This window comes from Dasypus novemcinctus, chromosome 6 (genome assembly GCF_030445035.2).
Source record: "Dasypus novemcinctus isolate mDasNov1 chromosome 6, mDasNov1.1.hap2, whole genome shotgun sequence".
NCBI classification, from domain to species: domain Eukaryota; kingdom Metazoa; phylum Chordata; class Mammalia; order Cingulata; family Dasypodidae; genus Dasypus; species Dasypus novemcinctus.
The window spans coordinates 59,497,508-59,519,318 of NC_080678.1; the positions used below are offsets into that span (position 1 = coordinate 59,497,508).

A 21,811-nucleotide genomic window follows, 5' to 3' on the forward strand; every position below is an offset into this window, starting at 1 on the left:
TGTGTCCCAATTTCATTTCTTCTTACTGAAGCATAGTGTCCACTGTATGTATATACCACATTTTGTTTATCCATTCATTGGTGGATGGGCACTTGGGTTGTTTCAATTTTTGGCAATTGGTAGTAACACTGCTATGAACATTGCTGTGAAAATGTCTGTTTGTGTCATAGTTTTTATTTCTTCTGGATATATTCCTAATAGAGGAATTGCTGGATCATATGACAATTCTATATTTAGCTTCCTGAGGTACTGCCAAAATGTCTTCCACAGAGGTTGCACCATTTTACACTCCCACCAACAGTGAAGGAGTGTTCCTATTTCTCCACATCCTCTCCAGCACTCATTGTTGTCTGGTTTTTAAATAATGGCCATTCTATGTGGTGTTAGATGATATCTCATTGTTGCTTTAATTTGCATTTCTCTAATAGCTAGTGATGTGGAACATTTTTTCATGTGCTTTTTGGCCATTTGTATTTCCTCTTTGGAGAAATTCTATTTAAATCTTTTGCCCATTTTTTAATTGGTTTGCTTGCTGTTTTATTGTTGAGTTTCATGGTCTCTTTATATAGAATGGAAATCAAACCCTTATTGGATAAGTGGTTTCCAAATATTTTCTTCCATTGAGTAGGATGCCTTTTCACCTTCTTGATGAAGTCCTTTGAATCTCAGAAGTGTTTAAGTTTGAGGAGGTCCCCTTTATCCATCCATGTTTTCTTTTGTTGTTCATGCTCTTGATGTAAGGTTTAAGAATCCACCACCTACCACCAGGTCTTGAAGATGTTTCCTTACACTTTTTCGAGGAGCTTTATTGTACTTCTTTTTATATATAGATCTTTTGAGTTAGTTTTTGTTTAAGATGTGAGATAGGGGTCTTCTTTCTTTATCTTAGCTATGAATATCCAGTTCTCCCAGCATCATTTGTTGAGTAAACTGTTATGTCCTTAGCTGGGTGAGTTTGACAGGCTTGTCAAAATCACTTGACCAAAGATGTTAGGGTCTGTTTCTGAACCATCAATTAGGTTCCATTGGTCTATGTGTCTATCTTTATGCCAATACCATTCTGTTTTTACCACTATAGCTAAGTAATATTTAAAGTCTGGAAATGAGAGTCCTCCACCTTCACACTTTTCCTTTTTAAGGTGTTTCTGGCTATTTGGGGTCTCTTAACTTTCCAAATAATTATGATGATTGTGTTTTCCATTTGTTTAAAAAATGATGGTGGAATGTTTATTGGGATTGCATTGAATCTGTATATCAATTTGGGTAGAATTGACATCTTAATGATATTTAGTCTTCCAATCCATGAGCATGGAAAGTCCTTCCAATTATTTAGGTCTTTTTACATTTCTTTTAGAAGTGCCTTATAGTTTTCTGAATGCAAGTGCTTTACATCCTTGGTTAAGTTTATTCCTAAATATTTGATTATTTTAGTTGCTATTATAAATGGAATTTTTTTCCTGACTTCCTCCTCAGGTTTTGCATTACTAGTATATAGAAACACCACTGATTTTTGCATATTGATCTTGTATCCTGACACTCTACTGAAATCATTTATTAGCTCTAGCAGCTTTGTTGTAGTTTTTTAGTACTTTCTGGATGTACAATCATATCATCTTCAAATAGTGAAAGTTTTAATTCTTCCTTTCCAATTTGGATGCCTTTTATTTCTTTTTCTTCCCTGATTGCTCTAGCTAGAACCTCTAGAACTATATTGAACAACAGTGGTGACAATGGGCAATGATCTCAATGGGAAAGCTTTCAGTCTTTCACCATTGAGTACAATATTAGCTGTGGATTTTTCATATATGGCCTTTAGCATGTTGAGAAAGTTTCCCTTAATTCCTATGTTTGTAGTATTTTTATCAGGAAAGGATACTGTATTCTGTCAAATGCCTTTTCTGCATCAATTGATAAGATCATGTGATTTTTCTTCTTTGATTTATTACTGTGGTGTGCTATGTGATTGATTTTCTTTTGTTGAGCCAGTCTTGCATGCCTGGTATAAAAGTTCATGATGAGTGATTCTTTTAATGTGTTGTTGGGTTTGATTAGCAAGTATTTTATTGAGGATTTTGGATCTGTATTCATTAGAGAAATGGGTCTGTAATTTTCTTTTTTATAGTATCTTTATCTGGCTTTGGTATTAGGGTGGTATTGTCTTCACAGAATGAGTTTGGTAGCATTCCTTCTTGTTCAATTTTTTGGAAGAGCTTGAGTAAGATTGGTATTAAATCTTCTTTGAATGCTTGGTAGAATTCACCTGTGAAACCATCTCGTCCTGAACTTTTCATTTTGGGGAGCTGTTTGATGACTGTTTCAATTTCTTTACTTGTGATTGGTTTGTTGAGGTCTTCTACTTCTTCTAGGGTCAGTGTTGGTTGTTTGTAAGTTTCTAGGAATTTTTCCACTCCATCTACATTGTCTAGTTTTTTTGGCATAAAGTTGTTCATAGTATCCTCTTTGACCTCTTCATTTCTGTGGGGTCAGTAGTAATGATCCCCTTTTCATTTTTTATTTCACTTATTTGCATTTTCTCTCTTTTTTTCTTAGTCTAGCTAAGGGTTTGTTGGTCTTTTTAATCTTCTCAAAGAATCAACTTTCAGTTTTGTTAATTTTCTCTGTTATTTTTTTGTTCTCAATTTCATTTATTTCTGCTCTGATCTTTGTTATTTCATTTCTTCTACTTGCTTTGGGATTAGTTTGCCATTCTTTTTCTAGTTCCTCCAACTATGTAGCTAGGTCATCGATTTTAGCTCTTTCTTCTTTTTTACTGTAAACATTGAGGCCTGTAAATGTTCCTCTCAACACTGCCTTCACAGCATCCCATAGGTTCTGATATGTTGTATTCTCATTGTCATTCATCTTGAGATATTCATTGATTTCTCTTGAAATTTCCTCTTTCACCCACTGATTATTTAATAGTACATTGTTTGATCCCATATATATGCAAATTTTCTCTTTTTATGTTGCTTGTTGATTTCAAACTTTATTCCATTATGATCAGAGAAAGTGCACTTGAAAGGTCATTTTAAACTTCAGAACATATTGCCAAGCTGCCCTTCTATATTTTCTTCTAGCTTATTTATTATTTTACTTTTCACACTTGCATCTGAAGTTTTCTCAAATATTATCTAGGGTATGTTATAAAATAGGTATCTGCATTAGTTAGCCAAAGGGATACTGATGCAAAATACCAGAAATCTGTTGGCTTGTATAAAGGGTATTTATTTGGGGTAGACTCTTGTAGTTGCAAGGCCATAAACCATAAGTTACTTCCCTCACCAAAGTCTGTTGTCACATGTTGGAGCAAGATGGCTGGCAGCATCTGCAAGGGCCTAGCCTTCCTGCTCCCTCTTAAATCTCCATGGTCCCAGCTTCTTCCAATATCAGCTGTAGGCTGGGATAAGTTTTGTGTCTCCCAGGGCTCTCTCCAGGCTCAGCTCCTCTGTTTTCCACAAGGTCAGCTGTGGACTATTAGGCTCTCTCTCTTCCCAGGGCCTCTGCTGTGTCTATGGAGCTGTCTCTATTCCTCTGTATTCTTCTCCTATGAATTTACTTCTCAGGACTCCAGCATAAAAAAACTCCAACTAGGGAAACATGTGCTCAAGCAATAGGGCTCTGGTCTACCATATAGGAGGTCCAGGTTTCGATACCCAGGGACTCCTGGTGAAGGCAAGCTGGCCTATGTTGCAAGCTGGCCCACGTGGAGTGCTATCCCCACGTGGAGTGCTGCCCCATGCAGGGAGCGCTGCCCCATGCAGGAATGCTGCCCCGTGCAGGAGTGCTTGCCCACACAGGAAGCTGACACAGCAAGATGATGCAACAAAAAGAGACAGAAAGGAGAGACAATGAGTGACGCAACTGACCAGGGAGCTGAGCTGGTACAAGAGAATGATTGCCTCTCTCCCCTCTGAAAGGTCCCAGGATTGGTTCCCAGAGCCACCCAATGAGAATATAAGCAGACAGAGAAGAACACACAGTGAATGGATACAGAGAACAGACAATGGAGGGAGGGGGGAGAAATAAATAAGTAAATCTTTAAAAAACAAAAAAAAATTCCAACTAACTCCTCTGCTGTGTAGTTTTCCTGACCTACTAATGTGGCGCAATCAAAGCCTTGAACACAATTTAATCAAGTAAAAGTGAAACCTCTGAATCCAGCACAATTTAATATACCCAAAGGAGTAGACAAGTTCATTAACATAATCCAACAACTATTTTTGGAATTTATAGACAATATCAAACTGCTACAGTATCTAACCTTAGTTTTTGGTTTATTTGTTTGGCTTTCCTAGATGGTTAACTAGTTATCAAAAATACCACTTGTTAATGTAATATTTCTCCCTGATAAATTAAAGCAATATCCCTTTAATCATTTACTAAGTTGCTATATATACTTAGGTCTCTTTCTGGACTTTTTTTTACTGACCTTATTACCAAATAATGTTTAAAATTATGAGCAAATTCTCACCAAATAATGTGGTGTGTGAAAAATCTACATAAAGAAATATATTCAATATAATCCACATTATTAAAAATGGAGTTTGCATGCTAAAATGTAGATGTGTGACACATGAAAGATTAATTTTTTAAGATACATTTCTGTGTTTTCAAAATTTTCTACAATGAACATATGTAACTTTTATAACCAGAACAAATATTTTAAAATTTCAAAATCATTTGTCTTTTTAAACCTTGTTAAATTGGTAGATTAATGAAACTATGCGGAAGATCTGACCACTTAAGTAGAATCAGAACGAAGTGATACTTCTAAATTATGCTGAGATCTTAGATGAGGTAGGTAACTTAACTCTTAAAAATAACTGGGGGTAGTAGAATTCGAACAGTGAGCAAACACAGTGCTTATAGTTTTGAAAAAGCATTTCATAATTCATTGTTATCTGATCTAGTTTTCTTGAATTACATTTGTTGTCTATTCTCAGCAACAGACCAAATTGAACTTGGTCAATAAGAGACATCAAATTCAGGTCTTTATATTTTATGGGTGGCATGATTCCAGATGTCCAATTCATGCGATATACATGTAAAAATAGCTTAAGTGATAATATAATAAGCTTAAATGTATTACAGTCATACTGAAAACTAGGTTTCTCACTGTCAAAGAAAGAAGTTACAAATCAGCAGTAGGGAAAGAAGGCTAAAATGACATTGTAAGGCTGCATTTGAATCCAAGAAAATATCAGTATGAATACATTTAAATAGATGACTGGATGATAGGTAGATGATAGCTAGCTACCTAGCTAGATGGATAGATATACAGACATAAATATAGCTATGTCTTTTCACTGAGGGGCCTAGAAGCAGTGGTTTCCTGATAGCAACATGCACGTCTATTGTCCAGATTTTGATTTCAAAATATCAATTTCCATGAAAAGAAACCATGGCTTCTCAGAGGAGTAGATGACTGTAGAGATGGGGTAGGGAAAATTCAAGATCTTCCTGGAGTACCTTTATGTCAGAAAGTGAGGAAATACTCTAAAAAGGGGAATATGTTTAAAAAAAAACAAATAGGTCCAGAAGACAAACTAAACACCTATCAATGGCCAAAGGTGGAACAATTTGAATAACGAAATAAATTATGATAAAACCAGATTATGAACTAAAGAATAAAATAAATATTCATGAGTCATACTGATATAAATAAACAATTGAATAAGTAAATGGAGGAAAAAAACAAATATTTAATCCTAATTAATGTAGAAGAAATGAAGGAAGTAGAAAAATCATCATTAGACCACCACAGTAATAATTGCTGCAGGCAAAATCCATTTAGAATGTTAAAATCAGTGGGCAAAAGTTTGAGAAACAGGTTATTTGCATAGTCTCAAACTGTCTCCCTTAAAATATCAGTCGTTTTGGTGATTTTAAAATAGGTCTACATAAAATTTTTAGCAAGTAAAGGTAATAAGAATGTCATAAACAACCATTAATTTTAATGCCTTTTTTTGCATTAATGTATTTTATTGGGGCAGATTTTTAGTTTTAAGATTTAATTGGCTGATTACATATAAATGAAGCTTGGAACACAAGAAGTAAATGCCTCTTGGCTGATAATCAAATTAGTTCATTTTCACCCTCTAGTAAAACATTTAAAAATAAATGTCTTAATCCGTGAAAATCACAAAGGGGGGGATATAAATCCTATGCTTTGTTCCTCCACCCTTTTTGAATACAGATTACCACAATTTTAGGCTTATGACAACACCTACTTATTATCTTACAGTTGTATAAGTCAGAAGTCCATGTGGGCTTGAATGAGTTTTCTGCTCAGGGTCTCACAAGGTGGTAATGAAGTATGGGCTAAGCTGACTTCTTCCCTGGAGGTTCTAGGGGAAGAATCCACTTCCACGGTCATTTAGGTTGTTGTAAGAATTCAGTTCCTTGCAGTTGGGGAAACTTGCCACAGGGTCATTAACAGTGTGGGCACTCCTTCCCTTGCCTTGAATCTTTCTCACTTCCCCTTTTGCTGCTAACTGTAGAAAACTGCTTTTTAAAGGGCTCGTGTGATTGGATCACGTCCACTTGGATATTCTCCTTACCTAATATCAAATGTGCCATGTAACAAACCTAATCATGGAAGTGGTATCTCATCAGATTCATAGGTTCAGGGGATTAGGGTATGCTATCTTTGGGGATCTATCTTAGAAATTCTTCCCACCACAGTAACATCTTGTTTAACATTTAGAGTTGTGTCTCCCATTCAGTTCTGTTCTTTACACATTGGCAAACCATTTGGATAGCTCAAAATGGTCCTTTCCAAATAGTTCTCTTGAGGTACTGTGAGCAATATATGGCCCACCACATTGATTTTCATCAGTGGGGTAAACAGTCTCAAGTTGTGTCAGATATATTTTATTTTTGGAAAGACTTAAGCATGAGAAAGCAATATCAAAATAGAAATGTTCTGAACAAGACAGTTAGGGTGGTTTCATTTTGAAGTCATAGTATGCATTTAAGTGGAGATTCAAAAGGAGTGAAGGAGCCATTTTTATGGTACATTAATAGAATTCTGATAGTCTGCTTGTGGTGTAGCAATCCAAATGCGTAAATAATGATCTTTGTGGAAACTGATAAGACATTTTTACTATTCAGGATAAAGGAAACTAGTTGGGAAAGTGGGACTGGCTTGATTACTATTTTTGCACAAACACATGCCTGGGGTTAATCAGCAATTGTCCACATGATTGCAAATGAGCCTTCATTTGAAAGCATCAGTCCTTAGGGTTTTACTTGAGGCCCTACATTATAACGAATTTGTTTGCGCCATTGTTCTTTGGACCTAACTGGCTGGCTTATTAGCCTCTTTTTTGCCTTAGTTTTATCCGTTATAGAGGATGACTCAATTTAGAGTATGACAAAGAATACATATTTTAAGTAAGAGCATCCCATATGCCCTCTCCAAATTTTTTCCAGCCTATGTACATGGCAAAATAGTCTACAGACAGACAATTTTATTTATATTGATAAGATGCCCTAGTCTTGTTGTATTGAAAGTATAGGATTTGATGAGTAGTAAAATTTGAAGGGTAGTCAAACCAAAAATAGAATTTTTGTGTAATGTCCCTCAAAACACAGTGTTTGGGAAAACCGTTATGGTCCTTAAGTAATTTTTCTCAAGTTATCCTTCCAGGTTTGTTTACATTTCTGTTAGGAAGCATACCCCTTAGACAAAAAGTCCTGTGGTGATGAGAATTTACTAAATAAACACTATGATAAATTCTTGATATGTTGTGTTCTCCCAAGAGCAATAATGCAAATTTCTTCACACAAAATCAAGTACAACCAATAAAATTCAGATGTGAAAAAATATCCTTAACTTAAAGTTTAAATTCACTGATTAGCAAAATGAGGTTAGAAAAAAGTTTCTAAATTTTTTTCAAGTGGAGGGATTGTTACAAACCCAAATAAAGTAGCTTGTTGGGCCTATTCATAGGCAAAACAAACTAAAAATCCGATTTCCAGTAAATATGATTTTCTCACTTAAATTATCTGCCTAAGTTGCTCGTTGTTGAAATAGGCTTAGATAGAGGTCGTAGAAGCTGGTACTGTTGTGAACTCTGATGTCCTGGTTTTGAACCCCAGTTAAAAACAGTGTGGCTGTCAATGAATAAACTAGTTTTCTCTTCTGGAAAAGGAGATGACAATAGGCATACCTCATAAGGTTGTGGGTGTTCAAGAAGACACTGAAGACGCTGGATATAGGGACTTCCTGGCACTGATTTAACTTTCGTTGTTAGAAAAACATAATAATTATTATATTAGACCATTTTAAAGTGAAAAGATGATCATAAGAAAAAGGTTTTTTGGTTGCTATTGTCAATCGTTTTTTTAGTGGTGGGTGGGAGCTGCAAGTTCAAATCAATCTTCAACCTTCCTAATAGAAAGATGTTTCTGAAATTTTCCTTAAAAGAATTGGTCTGAATAACTCTATCCTTTCCCAGTGGCTTTAGATTTTCTATTTTTCAGAGAAAATAATTTAAAAGTGACATAACTGTGACCTGTCTCTGGCTAATAAGGATCCTAGGTGTTCTGGCATTAATATTCTTTGTAAAAACAGATTATTTTGAAACTATACATGTGAAAGAAAAAAAACACTGTGAAATCAAACCTCAAAAATGAAATGCAACCCTAAATACTTTACAGGAAAAGGAATTTATATTTTACCTTTAAAATGACCTCTAATCATAGATGCTGTAAAGTGGATGGCTGGGGTAATTATTTGATTCAAAGTAAAATGTATTAATGCCTACCTTCTTCAGATAGGTCCAGAAAGTAATATTTTGTTTTAAATTATGCAAATAATTACCACTGTTTATTACTTCCATTTATTAGTGTAGGTGTTACTTTGGTCTAGAACATGACAAAAATAGGGCCATTGGGAGACATTTTAAGAAACCCAACCTAGATATCATTTGGGAAGATCTCTAATGCATTGGAACTTAAATTTTCATAGTTTAAGCTCTGAAAGCTATAGACTCTCTTCCAAGAAAAATTTCCATTTACAGAAAATTATGCATATAATTTAAGGGATTCACAGACACTCCAAATCCTTTCTATGAAAACTGGGTTAAGAATCCCTACTGTCACATAAATCAACTTGCTATTTTCCAGCCAAATTGAAGAGAGATTATTCAACAAGGGCCCTGGGGTGTGTGTTGAAATATTAAAAAAGAAAATTACAGAAATTAGAAAAAAATGTTTGCTTAGTGTCTCTTTCTTTAATGTAGAATAGATTAATGAAAGAAATATTTTGAAGATATTGCAAATATTCTTGTAGTTTGATTATGCTTGACAAAATGATGTGAATACAATGAAAGTTCTGAAATTCATCTATGTCTCAAAAAGCCAAATTCATGCAACCATTTCTACTGTTTATTGGTTATGGTTCAGGGACTTTTTTCTGCCACATTTGTCAATAATACCAATAGTACACTTTCTTCATCAAATCCTGTGTTAATTTTTTTTCTTTGGAATTTCTTTCCTATCTTTGGAATTTAATCACTATACATAAATTCATATTCATAATTCCTGGTTCCTACCCCCCTCTTCTCTTTCTCTCTCACTTTCACGCACATACACACACACACACACACACCCCTCAACAGGCACCCCTATCATTTTTGTACTCCCAGAATTACATTTAATTTATTTTATTTGTAACACCACTGCGCAGATATTTGAACAGCAAAGCCTAAGTAAACTCCAAAATTTTCACTGCATTTAAATTGGAGATTGTTCTTGTAGGGTTCAAATTCCTTGGGCCCATTTCATACTTATCTTTGTCCAGTGTCTAAGGCTGCACATTTTTGGCCACTCAATTCTGCTAGCACAACTCATCACAGTCTTTAAAGTCACCTACCAGGCTACACTATCTACACTCCCCCAGCCTTTTTTCCTACTCTCTACCACACTCTTGCCCTCTACAGTTGTTTCTTGAACACAGCAGGCCCATCATAGTCTCTGCTCTGTTATTCCCTCTTCATGGAATAATCTTTCCCCATATATCTTCTTGGCTGACTTCCTCATCTTCTTCAAGTCTGTGCTCAAATCTCACCCTCCCAATGAGACCTACCCAGATACCCTATTTGATTATGCTCTCTGCTCCCATATACCCAATTCCCTTAATTCCAAACCCTTCATTCTGTTCCTTATATTTTTTCTCTGTTACTAACCATCTTTTTATATATAATTTATTAATTTATTGTGATTCATTGTCAAACTCTAACTATGACCCCCTGAATACATACAAATAAACTGGAATGCAAGCAGCATGATGGATGAAGGTGGGCATCTTTGCTTCCTTTAGTCATTGATAGATCCCATGTTTCTGTAAAAGACTGACAGTAGCCACTTAATGAACACTTTTTAAAAAATATTAAATGAGTGCATATTCTCTATTCAGCATTGTGCAAGTTGCTGGATATAGAGATGAAATTCACAGCCCTGCCTTCCTAAGGAGTTTGCAGTCTAGAAGAGAAGACAAGCAAATAATCCTCTATTTCTTGAGCATCATGTGTTGGTGCTAGCAATGGAGGATATAAAGTTGAGCCAAACCCAACAATCATTTTGACCAGTGATTAGTAAGCATTTGAACACGGATTCAGCTACCACTGGGCAGACGCGTCAAGGAAGGCTTCTGGGGACAGGCAGCCCTAGGAAGTTAGGAGACTGTGAGGTTGATTTTGGTGGGGAAGAGCATTCCATATGAAGGGAACTGCATCTGTGCTTAGAGGCTGCTGAGGTGTTACTATTCATTCCTGATTTAGTGTCTTATTTCTTGGCTTTTGTCACTAGCACCTTCTCTACTTCCTGGCACTGCATCTGCTGTGCCACCTTTAGGTGCATTTTTATAACCTGCCTAGTGTTTAAAAACATTTTAACCAAAACATAAAATTTAGGACATTTTTACATAGACACGTCTGGCTTCCCTTTAAAAGTCTGACTCAATGGCAGGCTTCATTGATAAGACAAACAAAATTTAATCTAGCTAATGCTATGACAGCTTATGAGTTTAGCATTTTTTTCTTTGCTACTTTTATCTTATACTTTATGCATGGTATTTAATTAGATTAAACTCACCTCCTTAACATCCCCTGCAAACTAATTGATTCTCCCATAAGAGGGCTTTCTTATCTTGTCAAACTCTTTGATGTCTTAACATGATTAGGTGTCATTGTATCCTAAAGTTAATTAATTATTATATGAATAGAGTGGTGAATTTCACCTGGCCGATATATAAATATAGATTTTTAAAGGCTTTTAAAAATCGAGATATAGTGCTACATTTTCAAAGGTGCTATGGATCATCCCCATTAACTTGTGAGGTGCTTGGTCATTGTACAGCATTGTTCTTGATACTTTGGAGCATAAAAAGAGAAATTTTCTACCAAAAAGCTCTGTATAAAAACAAATAAAAGCTTGTTTTTATTTACTGCATAGATATCAATAACATTATCATATAGAAAGTGTATCCTATAGAATATCAAAATGGAATATACATTTTTAGGGCTAATAAGGGAAAAATCCAGTTCATAAAAAATTACATGTAATTGCAAAGTTTTAAAGAAGAAAACCTACAGTAGGTTAATTCAGTATGCACTGAAAATGCTTGTTGAATAGCTGAGGCAATCATCATTTCTATTTCAAGAAGATACCTCAAATACATTTCATTATTATAATTTACATTTCACAAAAATAATATCTTTTGATATCCTTTTATTCCCTGGAAAGTCAGTTTCTACAATACCCTCTAATTACATTAATTTTTCATGAATCCTAAATAAACATTTCATCACTTACTATAAAACTGTTCCTGATGGAGGTTCCATAAAAGGGGTAATGAGTATTCAGCTCCCTTTTTAGAGAGACAAGGCTAATTTAAAACAGCAATCCATTCAGGGGTTTCTTTTACATTCCACCTTCATTTATTAAACACTTCTACATCCAGCTATTGCATGGATGTTAGGAAACAGTAATGATCATATAAAGAGTGAGAAAGATAGATGTGTAAATACAAACACACACATAGAGAACTGCTTTGATAATGTCAGTCTTATGAGAATCCACAGGAGAGAGCTTAATTTAGGTTGCATCAGGTGAGAGGAATTGGAGCGAAAAGACTTCCTGGAAAAGGTTGATACCTAAATGGAATGTTAAAGGATATTAGTGTGTTAGTGGGTGGGTAAGATGGATGTGAAAGAAAGGTGTTTCAACAGTCTAAGTATCCAAATAACAAGACAATGAGAGGGTTTTAATTAGCTGGTACATCTCATGGGTGCCCTTATGATAAAAAGCAATGAACAAAATGGAAAAGATGTGTTAAAACAAGGGAACAGAAGCAATTTACTGCAACAGGAAGACACCAGGGAAGTTTAAGCAAAAACATTCCAATTATCTTAATCTTTTCGATTATACTTCAAGTAATTGCAGCAAGCATCAACAAGGTAAGAAAAGAATAAGACTAAAATAAGTAAATTATTGTAAATTCCTTTATGTACATATAATTATGGAATTCTGCAATGTTATAGAGTACTTCCAAAGATAATCCGTTCTTAAAATTACAGTGCAATTTCATAGTTCTTTTATTTGGCTTTCACTTGTGGCTACCAGTAGTACAGAAGGTCTGTCCATGTATACAAAGTAGAGAGCCAACATGTAAATAATGTGGAAAGCCTTTAAGATAATGCTCTTCCAAATTGTCCTCAAAAGCACAGATTTTAAATAAGTCACTCATTTATAGAACTGTATGATGATTAAATCATAGAAGAGATTTTCCTGTGAAAAGTTCTGGAAAGATCACTTGCTCTCATCATTATTTTCTCACTCAAGTGTCACAGTACTTTAAGGATTTTGATACAAGTCTACAATGTTGGAATCCCTTTTCATTCTGGAAGGAGTAACAGGCTGGAGAAGAGGTTAGGGTGGGGAGATGTGTATGGAGAATAGAAGAGGTAGATCAGAGATTTAAAGGGTAAACTTAATCTATATCAGTTTTACCAGATTAAAGTCAAAACTGTTAGAGAATCACCTTTAAGATGTGACCTTTCACAGCAACTTAGATACTAGAAGAGTGGCTTTAGGAATCACTGACCTGCTAAAGAAATCAGGTGTGGTGCTTTGAAGCTGTATGTATCCCAGGAAAAACGTGTTTTTAAGTCTAATCTATTTCTGTAGATGAAAACTCATTGTAAAATAGGATCTTTTAATGAGACTACTTCAGTTCAGATATTGCTCATGTCATTCAAGATGGGACATAATCCTATTATTGGAGTCCTATATATATACAGTGAATACAGAGAAAGAAAAATAAAGCTCCTGGAGCAAGAAGATGCCATCAACTGAATCCAGAAGAGACATGAGAGAGGATGGGAGAGACCAGCAGATGTTGCCATCTGCCTTGCCATGGAGCAGAGGAGATAAGGATCATTTGCTGCCAGTCTTCAGGAATAAAGCATTGCCTTGTTGATGCCTTGATTTGGAAATTCTTATAGCCTCAAACTATAAGCTAATTTCCATTGTTTAAAGCCAACCCATTTCATGGTATCTGCTTTGAGAAGCCTAGGAAACTAAAGTGCCTGACTTTTATTTATTTATTTATTTATTATTTATATTTTTTGTTAGGTACCAGGGCTGGGGACTGAACCCTGGACCTCATATGTGGGAAGCCAGAGCTCAGCCACACAGCCACATCAGCTTCCCTGAGTTGGTTTTTTCATTTGTTTGTTTTGTTTTTTAGGAGGTACTGGGGTTTGAACCCGGGACCTCCTATGTGGGAAGCAAGCGCTCAACCACTCAAGCCACATCTGCTCCCTGGCTTGACTCTTAATAGCATGCAATCCTCGGTTTACTTCTTTCTGTGAATCTCTGTTTTCTTATCCAGAAGAATGAAAATACTGGTACTGCCCTCATAGGCAGAGAATTAAACAGGATAATACTTTCAACCGAGCTGGCATAGTGCTTGGCACATGGCTGCTGCTTATGCTACTTCGGGTGTTTTGATTATCATTGGTGAGGACGATGGCGTTAGTATTCTCACGATAACAGGGAGGGGCTCTGGGACATTATGGAACCAGAGATGGCCATGGCACATTCAGATTTGAGTCTGGTTCTGGGATTATGAATTCAGTGAGGGTAAGGGCTTCCTGCCTTGGGATGTCTTCAGCTTTCTAAAGCAAGGTGAACCCAGGGCCACAAAGAAATTGCACAGGAATCCCCTTTGGTGTGGCCCTGAGGAAGGCTTGCTGTTGTATTTTAGTAGTTGATTTGTTTTTAATGCTTATGATGCCATCCCTAGGGAAAGAGTAAGCATGATCTAGAAGCAGTGGAAAATTAGTTTGGACTAGTTTTCCAACAGCACAAACCTGTCCAGCAGGCCTTATGGTAATGCATTCACCACGTGCCAGCACAGATTTAATGCATAGTCCAAGTAGTGAATCCATGTTTTTGTTTGTTTTTCTGCTAAGTTAGCTGGTCTTTGGCACCAAACCAATTGACAAGATTCTGTGGTTTTACTCTTGATCCCAACTCAACTAAAATGAGCCCAGTCTGGGTGGATTCCTATCTATGAATTTTTTTTTTTTTTGAAGATTAGTTTATTTTAATAGCTATATGCCAGATAATCTTTCTGCCTTTATTTTCTTTAGCCCATTTACCACTCTCAAATGAGGAGAATAACCCTGTTTGTATTGTTCCCAGCATAGACTTGTGTAGCAGTTTGATATGGTTATGAAGTCCAAAAATAGATATTGGATTATGTTTGTAATCTGGTCTGTACCTGGGTATGATTAAGTTATGATTAGGGCTGTAATTGGGTCACATCATTAGGGCGTTGAATCCCCACTCCTTTTTGGGTGGGGACTCACAGATAAAAGGCATGGCAAGGGACAGAGTAGAGGGGTTTCTGATGTTGGAGTTTTGATGTTGGAGTTTGATGTTGAAGTCTTAAGCTGGAGTCCCAGCAAGAAGGTACACAGAGGAAAGAGAAGCAAGCCCTCGGAAAAGAGGACCTGAGCCAGGAGAAGAACACAGGAATAGAGATGGCTTCTTAAACCCCAGGGAGAGAGAGAGAGAGAGCTGTTCACCTGATAGTCTATAGCTGACTTGGTGGAGAAAACAGAGGAGCTGAGCCCAGAGGAACCCAGGAAGCCTGAACCCTGCAGACGTTGGCAGCCATCTTGCTCCAACATGTGGAAATAGACTTTGGTGAGGGAAGTAACTTATGCTTTATGGCCCGGTAACGGTAAGCTCCTACCCCAAATAAATACCCTTTATAAAATCCCAAAGGCTTCTGGTAGTTTGCATCAGCACCCCTTTGTGTAAGATTTAATTCTGCCCCACTGCACCGAATTCTGCAGTCCAAAATACTGTAGATATACACGGCAGTTAGCACTGTGACTGTCTAATGGCAGGTCCTGCAATACTTCACACCAAACCTGGTTTACCTGCTCTTCTTCTCATTCACTGTTACTTTCCTCACTCCTGAGTTGTCAATCCACCAATTCCTTTGAGGGAAGGGATTTAAAATTCTGCTGCTTCTGTGGGGTTATTCACTGTCATCTTTTCTTGTGATTTTTGTCTCTCTTGGTTTCTATCCAGTTTCCTGTAATTTTCTCCATGCCTATCTTTATTAATGCAGTGTTTCTTTTGGCAGCATTTGCTCTGCTTGTGTGACCGTTTCCTACACAATTCTTAGTTTATCAGATTTTTTTCTATTTTCCAACTTTTTCTTTTAGAATAGAAGTTTACATTTTTTAATCCTGTTTGAATCTGGATATTGCTTCATTATAAGATGTCCCTCTTTCCTGCATGTTTTTGTTTTCTTAAATCTCTTTTTCTTGCTTGCATTTCATCTTGAATACAAATATGAAATATCAGGGGCTCAAATGGTAGGTGCTGCTGTTACTGCCTATTGGATTCTGTTAGATATATTTTCTTTTTTTTTTTTTTACAAATCAACTTTATTGATACATATGAATAAAGCATAAAATTTATCCAAAGTGTACAACCAATGGTATTCGGTATAATCGCATACTTGTTTATCACCTCAATAATTCTTAAAGCATTTTCATTATTTCAATAATAACAATAAAAAGCTGACAAGCAAACAGGAAATTCCTCACCTCTCAATCTCTCTGTTTCTCCTGCTGTACATAGCTGCTATTTCTGGCTATTCTTGCACTATTATTTATTTGTTTATTTAGCAATTTTATTGAGATTTACACACCATATGATCGATCCAAAGTGTAAAATCACTTAGGTTTTTTTTTTTTAGCTGTTAAAAAGTCCTTTATTGTAAAACTGGAAAATAAATAGAAAAATAGACTGTTTAAAACTACAAATTTTAAACAAGAGTACAAGATCCGGTTAGATTTAATATAATCAATTATGAAAAATAGATAGCATAGCAAAAAATTATAAATGTAAATAATAATTCAAATATAATAGAAATTAATTATAATATAATTCTAATTTTTATATTACAGCTATAATTATTAGACATAATAATGTCTAAGCATGAAATAAATTATTGGCTTGGTTATTTAATTTCCATTTAGGCCATAATTCTTTCTAGATAATCAAATTCCTATTTGGATATTCTTTATATCTTATTGGAATGAATCACACAGATAACAGTTTGCCAATTCATAATTTCATCAAGTGAAAAAACTCAAAAACTTGCTCAACAGTACTCATGTTAAATCATTATTGATTCAGATAGATTATTTTAATTAAAGAATATGAATAAGAAAGTGTTAAAGCACAATGAAGTAATCCAAAATTATATTGTTTCTCCAGTCCTCCTCAATTAAAAGCAAGTGTTTACTTTGTATGAAGAAAATTACAGAATACTGATCACAGGAACAATTTGCCAGTTGTACTAAGTAATAATTGTTCATATACTATAATATTATTTTACATTTATCTGGTCTGCTCCAGCTCTCTTTTGGTTACTATTTGCATGGAATAACTTTTTTCCACCCTTTCACCTTTAACCTGGTTGTGCCCTTATGTCTGAGGTGGGTCTTTTGTCAGCAATGTATAGGCAGCTCATATTTTTAAATCTGTTCTACCAGGCTATGTCATTTGATTGGGGAGTTCAATCCATTAACATTCAGTGTGATTACTGGAAAGGCATTACTTACCTCATCCATTTTGTCCTTTAGTTCTCTGTTGTCATACCATTCTATTGCCTGTCTTTTTACCCTTTAGTTTACCCTTCCTAATAATTTTCATTTCTACATTTTTCTCCAGCTCTCTCACCCTTGTTTTTTCCTTTCAGGCTGCAGCACCCACTTTAGTATTTCTTACAAATCTGGTCTTTTGTTAACATATTCAGTTTTTATTTGTCTGTTAAGACTTTGAATTCACCCTCATTTTTGAAGGACAGCTTTGCTAGGTGCAGAATTCTTGGCTGGCAGTTTTTCTATTTCAGTACCTTAAATACATCATATCACTTTTTTCTCTCCTCCATGGTTTCTGATGAGAGGTTGGTACTTAATCTTATAAGTTTGCCTTGGTTGTGATGCTTTGCTTTTCTCTTCCTGCTTTCAGAATCCTCTCTTTATCTCTGATATTAGTCATTCTGAAGAGTAGATACCTTGGAGTAGGTCTATTCAGATTTATTTTGTTTGGAATGTGTTGTCCTTCTTGGCTATTGATATTATTGTCCTTCATAAGGGTTGGGAAGTTTCCAGTCATTATTTCCTCAAATATTCTTTCTGCACCTTTTCTATTCTCTTCTCCTTCTGGGACACCAATAATGGTAATGTTTGTGCATTTTTACATTGTCATTCAGTTCCCTGAGACTCTGTTCCATTTTTTCCATACTCTTCTCTTTCTGTTTTCCTGTCTTTTCCAGTTCAGATGTTCTGTCTTTAAAATCACTAATTTTGTCTTTGAGCATTTCAAATCTGCTCTTATGTGCCTCTATTGTATTTTTAATCTTCTCTATCATGTCTTTCATTCCCATAAGGTCTGCTTTTCTTTGAAGGCTTTCAAATTGTTCTTTATGCTTATCCAGTGTCTTCTTTTTTTTAAAAAATAAAAAAAAAGATTTATTTTAGTTATTTCTCCCCCACACACACACCCTGTTCCCCATTGTCTGCTCTCTCTGTCCATTTGCTGTGGGTTCTCCTGTGTCTGCCTATATTCTCATTAGGTGGCTCTGGAAACTGATCCTGGGACATTCCAGAGTGGGAGAGAGGCAATTACTGTCTTGCACCACCTCAACTCCCTGTTTTGCTACATATTCTTATTTTCTCTTCTCTATGTCTCTTGTTGCATCATCTTGCTGCACCAGCTTCCACATCAGCCTGTACTCATGCGCAGGGTAGCTTTCCTGCATAGGGCAGCATTCCCACGCAGGGTGGCACTCCTGCTCAGGGTGGAATTCCCATGTGCACCTGCACTCTGCATGGGCCAGCTTACCACATGGGCCTGCTTGCCCTCACCAGGAGGCCCTGGACATTGAACCCTGGACCTCCTATATGGCAGATGGGAGCCCAGTTGGTTGAGCCACATCAGTTTCCCTCAGAATCTTCTTAATATCCTTTATTTCTTTAGATATATTTTCTTTAAATTTTTTGAAATTATTTAAGAAGTTGAGTGATCATCACTGATTAATTTCTTAAATCCTTTATCTCTTCAGAATATTTGGTTAGGGTTTTTGGCTGGGCCATCATATCCTGTTTTCTAGTATGGCTGTAATTTTTTGCTGATATCTAGGCATCTGAATATGTTGGTGAATTTACTCTGATGGCCAATTTCTCTCTCTTGCCAATTGTTTTTTTTCTTCACAGCTCTTCTTTGATATTTGGTTCAAATTATTTTCAGTCTTTAAGATTGCCCAGCTTGGGAAGTGGATGTGACTCAAGTGATTGGGCTCCTGTCTACCATATGAGAGGTCCAGGGTTCAATGCCCAGGGCCTCCTGGTGAAGGCCAGCTGGTCCATGTGGTGAGCTGGCCCATGCGGAGTGCTGGCCTGCACAGAGTACTGCCCCATACAGGAGTGCTGCCCCATGCAGGAGTGCTGCCCCATGTGGAGAGCTGGTGCAGAAAGATGATGCAACAAAAAGAGACACAAAGGAGAGATAATATGAGATGCAGCAGATCAGGGAGCTGAGGTGGCACAAAAGAATGATCACCTCTCTCCCACTCTGGAAAGTCCCAGGATAAGTTCCCAGAGTCACCTAATGAGAATATAAGCAGACACAGAAGAATACACAGCAAATGGACACAAAGAGCAGACAATGGGGGTGGGGGGGACAGGGGGGAGGGGAGAAGGGAATACATAAATCTTAAAAAAAAAATTGCCCAACTTAAGTTTTCAGAATCATGCCACTAGTGGGATGCAGATATGCTTATTCTCAGAGGTTGGATACAGAAAGTATACAGTTTTTGTCCATGCAATATCTGTATCAGTCAGCAGATGGTGCTAGTCAGCACACCTTTCAAGGAGGTGTTTGAGTATTTGATCTACTGTGTTCCTGTGTTAAATCTCCATATGAGATTGAAAGTGGGCTCTGCTGGCCCAATTCACTGAAGAAAAGAATCCCAACCTCCCCTCTTTTCCCTTGAAACACCTGACAGGGAGGAAGGAGCTCTTTCCCTCTCAGTTGGCTGCAGTGATCCAGGTATTTATCCTAGCTTAATATCTTGGGGGTGGGGGAGGGGAGCCCTTCCTGGCTGCCATAGAGATTTGGTAACTCACCACCTATTTGTAGTTTTGGCTTCTTTGTATTTCTGTTCCTTACCCTCCTGGGAGTTGTGTTGCCCAGTCCTGGTCTGCTGACCCCCAAAGCAGGTCCATTGGACAGATTTTGGCTTTTTTTCCACTGTTTTGGTGAGAACATTCAGCTCTGCCAGTTAGTCCATCACCATCTTCCCACAATCCCCTCTGAATTTTCTTTTTTTAAAATCCCTGGCAACTGTGTAAAAAGTCTTCCATTATACCTTCAAGAAGAAATAGAAACATTTCTTGCCAAGTAATCACTCACTTTACATGAAATTATCGCCAAAATGAGAACATATTTCCAGTTTGAGTTTTTAAAGTCACTCTGTAGACTTCATATGGTCTTTGGTGTTGACTTCTATGCATCATATTTCTATCATTTTAATTTTTTCCAGTCTCTTATTTATAGCTGCTTTAGTGCTAACAGGGATTTTACCAAAACAAAGGACTAAGCTTCTTTCATAAAGAAATATAGCTTGAAGTAGATGACATTTTAAACATTGCTTTCAGTTATTTTTCATTTTTGATGTGTTCTGTTCTATTGGTCAGAACATATTCATTAGAGTTTGTCTAAAGAACTTCTATTGAGCTTTCTTTGGGCAAGACAATTTAATGAATATATGCAAACAATTTTATAGGATGTGGATGCATGCTATATACATGCTATTCATATTGATGACTGTGTCTTTTTAGTTTTAATTTTCAGATTTCTTGTTAGCATATATTGCTTCATTTCGAAAATAAGTATTTCTGAATAAAGGTTAAATTATTCATGCGGATTTATTTTTTCTCTTACATTCCTGCCTTAATTTGACAATGAAATAAAGTTTTAAGTGCTATTGTTATATTTCTCATATTGCCTGCCCTTTGGAGACAGATGTTCAATTTATATTTCTTTGTTGCCATATTTTCTGGCCTAAAAAATATCCAGGGACATGGATTTGACATAATTTTACTGCAGCCACACTACATATTTCATCTCTGCTTAGGAAGCACCCTTTTAACATATGTGGACTTCTTCTGAAGTAGGGAATCAGAATAATGTTTCTTTATGTGTATATTGCATGGGGCTTTTCTTGAAATCTTAGTCACACTACATAATTTTTATATAAACGCAGGAAAAAACTTATACAGTATGCTGAATAAAAATAATATAGTAAGTTTTTAAATTCTTACTGGGCCAAGTATTTATCTAAATAATTTATATGTATTCATTTATTTAGTCTTAATAAAAACCCGATGACCTACATAGTTTTTAATGCGTAAGACAGCTGAGGCACAGAAAGGCTAAAATATCTTGCCCAGGGTTACATTGCGACTATCTCAGAGCCAGAATTAAACCCACCGTGGTTGCATTAGTTTCCTGTTGCTGCTATAACAAATTACCATAGACTTTGTGGCTTAAAACAGCACAAATTTATCACCTTACAGTTCTCGAGATCAGAAATCCAAAATGGGTCTCCCTGGCTCAATGTGTCAGTGGGGCTGTGTTCCTGTCTGGAGACTCTAGAGGAGAATCCATTTTCTTGCCTTTTCCATCTCCTGAAGGCTTCCTTCATTCCTTGGAACATGGTCCTCTTCCATCCTCAAAGCAAGCAATGACCAATGGAATCGTTCTCACATTGCATCACCCTGGCTCTCCTCTTCTGTCTCCCTCTTCCACATTTAAGTAAGCTTGTGATCACATTAGGCCCACCTGGATAATCCCAGGGACTCCCTTTATGCCCTAAGGTAGTAACTTTATTTCTACCTGAAACCTTACTTCTACCTTGCCATATAACATGCTGACATTATGGGGATTAGGAGTGGGCATTATGGACAGGGGGTATTATTCTCCTGCCACAATGGTCATTTATTATTTCTTCAATTTAGCCTAGTTTCAATGTCTCCAATACATGTAGCAACATAGTAGAAATTATATTGAATTTAGTTTGGGTACACCAGAAGCAAACTAATTCCTATGGAAGTGACTTAGTTAAGAAGTATTTTTCAGGAAAAAGAGGAAGGTGAATGGGACTGAGAAGGGAAGGAAGCTATGTAAGTGTGTGATGTCGGGTAAA

General features: G+C 36.3%; 1 protein-coding gene across 2 annotated transcripts in view; it reads left to right on the plus strand.

The window, feature by feature from the left end:
- Nucleotides 1-21,811, plus strand: part of PRKG1 (protein kinase cGMP-dependent 1) — a 1,391,770-nt gene that overhangs the window by 1,183,917 nt on the left and 186,042 nt on the right. The gene's annotated exons all lie outside the window — the stretch shown is intronic.